The sequence below is a fragment of the Homalodisca vitripennis genome, chromosome X, assembly GCF_021130785.1.
Source record: "Homalodisca vitripennis isolate AUS2020 chromosome X, UT_GWSS_2.1, whole genome shotgun sequence".
NCBI lineage: Eukaryota > Metazoa > Arthropoda > Insecta > Hemiptera > Cicadellidae > Homalodisca > Homalodisca vitripennis.
The window spans coordinates 6,771,748-6,777,747 of NC_060215.1; positions in this window are offsets into that span (position 1 = coordinate 6,771,748).

Here is a 6,000-nt window from a genome sequence, read left to right on the forward strand (position 1 = left end):
CAGTCGCTGGATACTGCCTGGGTCTCCCTGCTTCAGCGATGAAGCGCACTTTCGATTAAATGGATTTGTTCATAAACAGAACTGCCGTATCTGGGGTTCAGAAAACCCTCGCATGATTAACGAAATGGAAATGTATCCACAACGAGTGTCATTTTGGTGCGGCTTTTGGTCGGGCGGCGTCGTCGGCCCTTATTGTTTTTTAGATCAGGAAGAGCATGCTGTAACAGTGAATGGAGACCGATACCGTACGATGATTAGAGAGTTTTTGCGGCCTCATTTGAATAACATAGACGTTGACCAGTTGTGGTTTCAGCAGGATGGTGCCACCTGCCACGCTGCCCGTGAAACAATTGTGTTGCTCTGTGGCCGCTTTCAGGATCGCGTAATTTCTCGTAATTCCGACCATCAATTGCCACCAAGGTCGTGTGACTTAACACCTTGTGACTTTCATCTTTGGGGTTATCTAGAGTTATTAGTTTATGCCAATAAACCCGAACCTTCAATGAGTTGTAGGAGAAATTCGACGGGTTGTCGGCCAAATTGAAGTGGAAATTTCATGGACTGAGTTGTTGCGTGCCAGCGTAGGAGAGGAGGACACATGCATGACATTATTTTTCATACAAGAACTCGGAAGGTTAGATAAACATATTTATGTATTTGATTTCAGATTTTCATTAAAATAAATCTCTTAATTAGATATATCAAAACCGGTGCTCTTTTTGAATCACCCTTTATTAGTTTTAGTTGATTGATGTTTATTTTATTTATTCATTTACCTTTCATTTTATCCCGTTTAACAAACCATAAATACGCCACTATATTTTAAATACATTAAGCTTTGTTTTGTCAGGTATAAAAATGAACTAATTTTACCAATAGATAAAGAGATACTGTTAGTGTAATGTAACCAAATTATTTTGAACCTTTTGCCAATTAAAAATGTAACAAAATGTAATATTGGTTGTAACTTTGTACTATAATCGTTCCATTTCTCGTTTTCCTTATATTCATTGATTATATATCTCAATATGTTCCTGTTCTAGTATATCTCCTTAGGTAAGATGGTTATTTAATTAACAAACTCAAAAATTTGAATCATAGTGTATTTGTCTATATATTATAGTTTTTATATCATTGGGAACTGTATCCAGTGAATTTTAATTCATGGAAATCGGTTATTATTAAATAACTGTGTAGTAAAAACAGACAAATATATGAATCCTAATTGCCATTACGAATTTTAAATTCGTGTTTTCATAAAACTTTAATTATTAAGGAAAATTATTTAATTAATATGTGTATCAAATATGAGTATTAAAATAATTAAATTGTATATATTTAAAATAGTTTATCTCAGACATAAATTTAATATGTCTGTATTGGCGGTAGTCTTCTTGACGTACTTAATAACTTTCAATAATGTATGGTACGTTCATGTCTTCTCGTCTCTTAAAAAAATAAAACAAACATTGTTTACAAATATGGAAAACTGATCTTTATTTAACCATACAATCATATATTATCGGTCCGAAGTTTTAATTAAAATTAAATAGCTTTTAATATATTAAATCCATTTTTAGTATTTTTATTTATTACTTATGCACTTAAAGTGAATTTAGACGCTTAATAACTAACTAGTTTGTTGTTGTCTAAGACTTGTTTATCTAAAATTATCTACATTTTATTTGCCGCTTGTCGTATTTGTTGAAACATCATATTTATTGATTTATTATGTTTATTTTTGGTTTATTTATCGGTTTTAATATGTTTGAAATTGTAAAAAAAACGAATATTGGAAAAACTTGTATAATGTTGAATATTGTAATATACAAAGAGCATAGTACTTTAAAGAGTGGAGAAGTCTTGGCGCTACTTCGGGAAGAATACTGGCTCAGAAATTAATATATTACGAGTGTATTATTAAAAATAAATTAATAAAAAGCGGTGAGCATCTTGGCACAGTGCGTCATGTCTCGTCACCACTTCGTTAGCCACAACCCGATTCTCCTTCTAGACCTGGCTTACCGACTGCACCCCTCACCGTCCCGCATGTTGTGACACACTGGCCACCCCTGTAAAGGAACTCGTCACTCCGAGTGGCCCAGGGGAGATCCCATCCGATTTTCAAGGAAAACGTGGCGACAACAACAAGAGGTAGAGCGCATTAAAAACGAGTATCAGGGATTACTGGACCATACAGTTTGTCCAAGTCTCCGGCTATATCTTCACAGTGAACACCTCGCCTCCCGTGAACCAGATCGTCCACGACTCTGCGACAATGGATTGTGAATACCGTGCCACCTGACCCTCAGACAGCGCTTGCCGCGGTAGACTTTGGTGTGCAATTTGATTTGTCACGACAATCTGCCTCTTCTACTGCGTAGGCCTGTGTTCTTGCAGCAATGAGGTTCTAAGTGGATTAAAAACTTCAATATTGTTACTAAGACTGAAAACCAGTAAACAAAAATCAGTCTCCGGTAATAATTCAAAATAAATCATTGCAGTTACTCAAAACCCAAATCAATACTTCACGTAACCCGAATCTACAGCATAAAATTATGAAAAACTCAAATCAAAAGAAATATTAAGATATAAGGCAAACAAACTTCCCTTTTTAAGTATCCATTTAGAAAAAACATAATCCATTTTATGTTGGAAAAAAGTTGTAGCCACACCCGGCCCATCGTGAGACGTGAGGGAGTTGATCGAAACTGCGACCTCGGTTGACGGCGTGTGCATACCTGGTGCCTGGACATCATCAACCTCAACTGAGCGTACTTTCTTGGCGTCGTCTACAACTTTTTTCCAACATAACAAACAAGTTAATTCTTTTCCGAAGGTTCTTCCACTAATTTTGTGATAGAAGTAATAGTGAATTGCTTGTTATTTTTTGCGACATGTCCTTAAATTTGAGCCCATAATAATTCTATCGCGTTAAAATCGCAATGACAAGGTGGCAACCTAATCGCTGTGGAAACTTACCTCTGGGGAACGATGTCACTCGACCACAATTGCCGTATGAAGACACAGACTGTACTCCCGGCCCAGGAAGGAGCCACTGCTCACTCGTTGTAATCACCAAACACTATTTTTCAATATCTTCTAGTTATGGGATGGTGCAAAATTTAGGTATTATTAATCCCAATCAGAATTCTCAATCAGTACATGGAGTATTTTCAATAATCTCAAAATGATAACTAATAACCTATTTCACAAAACGGTTTATAAAAAAACTATAATTACGCCTTTTATTATCAAATTAGAACCCTCAATCTTTAGTGTGTCCTTCTTTAAGAGACATACAACAAATTTTGTATTATACTTTGTGGGGGTCTGATACAGATCTTAGATTTACAATCACGAAATTCGGTTATGGTACACATGGAGTAAAGTATAGTTTATGGTCGTGACATCTCAGTCTAAAGTCAAGTATTAGCAGTATTAGTTTAAAACCTGGTAAATAATCAAGCCGAGGGAAAAATTGTACATGTACAGTTACTTACTTATTCACGGTAAGTATATTACAGTGTAGCCAATTTCGAACACGGGTCAATTCTCTAGTCACTTGAAGAGAAGCCTTCAAACATCCGGCCATGTCATCATCAATGTTGAAGAGACACGGCCCAAACGGCAAACGCCTTAGTCAATGGTTCTGTTGTCACCACACACACTGCCGCCTCTCCAAGGCAGTCGACGAACTCCAGTGTTCTCCATTTTATTCATGTGTCTCCGTTGGCCGATAGAGTCGGAAGTCTTGTCAAGATCTAAGAATAGTCCTGAAAAACCTTTGTTTTCTTCCGTTCTATAAATTATTTGATATGTGTGAAGTGATAGAGAATAAAGTTTTCTTTGGGACTAAATTTAGTAATCACGATAAAAAGATTACCTCCATAAAATTTAACAGCCCTTGCTAATTTACTCATTTAAAAGATTAAAAATGGTGTTCAATAGGAAATTTCAGTTGGTGGCATGTCAGATTTCGGTATGACAATAATTTTTAAAATCTAAAACCGAAGTATAAATTCCAGATACTAAATATAAACTTATTAGATAGCAAACAGGAACGACGAGAAAATAGCTGTTATTTTTCAGAATTCAGGCATTAAATTTTCCCCTCCAACTACAGACTGGTAATGATTGGACTCCACAGCACGTCAACATCCAAAGAAACAGGGTCAGTGGTTGGAGCCTCAGCAGCTAGTTCATCCGCAATTTTAACACTATATTCACAGTAACATCCGTTTAATAAGTTTACTGAGTTTTTAATCGTGTCTGCAACTGAATCAATTATGAATAAGTTTACAGGACAACTACTAATTAACAAATAATTAACTTAGTCGACGGTTTGTTTGATTAAGTCACCACAAACAGTTTGTATTTTTTTTGTAACATAGTTTTTTTATTGTACTAATAAAATGAATTCTTATTTACGTGGCTGCCATAAGTTAGTCTGTGTGGAGGTGTACATTGTACTACGATGTCCTTTATTATACAAATAAAAAGGTTTCAGTCGCCTGCTCTATCATTACAGTGTACTAAGCCAAACCACCGTTGTGATTTTATCAAACTGTACATTTTCCTATAGTCTGTTATGTGTCCTGAGTAATTATGCCTGTTGACGATACTGTTTACATCGTCAAAGCTGAATGCGAGAAATAGTCACGTAGGGATTCGTAACGGAGGTGGCAGAATGGTCTGTTTTATCACATCCTTGGCCTTATCACTTATAGAACAATGGTCCAGACTGTTAGCCGCTATAGCCAGCCACGGCCGGGACGCAGTGGTGATCCAGTTCTCGACCTGGTAAGTCTCCATCATACTCCACTATACTGCACTGTATATACATTTTTATAATTGGGAATCAACCAGGTTTTAGTCAAAATATTTGCTGATAGTTTGATCAAAATGTTAGTCAACAGTATTACAAATTCATCAACATTTTTACTAAAACTCCTTATACGGTAATATTTTAAAACTATTTTTATTTTCTCTTCTTATAGTACTTTAAAGAATACTCTTTAATTTAATTATGGTTAAAGGTTAATTATCGACGTATATGATAGAGTTGAATTCGAAATCATTACCACAGTCTTCGATCGCATTGAATTTAATTTTGTTATCCCCTTAGAATGTTATTTATAAAAAAACCATCAAGAGCAAATATGTAACATGTCACGTGTATTAAAACAATTTTAATTAACTCTAACTACTGAGGAACAGGAGCTGCCCTCGACTCTCCAGACTTTTGATTTTTCTGCTTTCGGTGAAAAACTTAGGCATTCCGCACCCAGTCAAAATTGCAGCCGTTGTCTCTAGCAAACTTTCTGGTCTCTAGGTGACACATTTTGCACATAAAAATTACCCAGGGGTGGGCCAAATTGACAAACGAGAGTTCACTTTATTGCAGTCAAACATTTCTTCAAGCGAATTATGTTGGCCACTTCTTCTTGATAGCTGTAGATTCTTGTTAAACTACTATTGGCTTGGAACAGTGTATATTATTGCACGGGTACTTTATGCCCAAACTGTATATGTTCAACATTATTTTGAATACAGCAGTGAATAAGCATCACTGTTGAATTTGAATATTATATTAATTATTATTGTTTGGTTGTTTTGTATTCTATTGATTATAATATTATCAAATGGTAGGTTATTAATATACTAATTGTTTTCAATTAAATACTTTATTCAGTTACACCAGCATAGTTTTGGAAAAATACCTAATTTGTAAATTCTTGTTGCTTAAGTACTTGTGTAGTTTATTTAAGCGTTCCCTGAGCTCTCAATATCTTTTTTTAATCGTATTTTATTCTTTATATTAATAATTTAAGTTTTATATTTCGATTTAGATATATATATATATATATATATATATATATATATATATATATATAATTTGTGCATCCTTCAAAGATGTTTAAGTTCCCAAGTTGAAAATAAAAGAAAGGTAAGAAATTTATTCCAGGATAGATCTAAGCAAATTAAGGTATAAAGTTA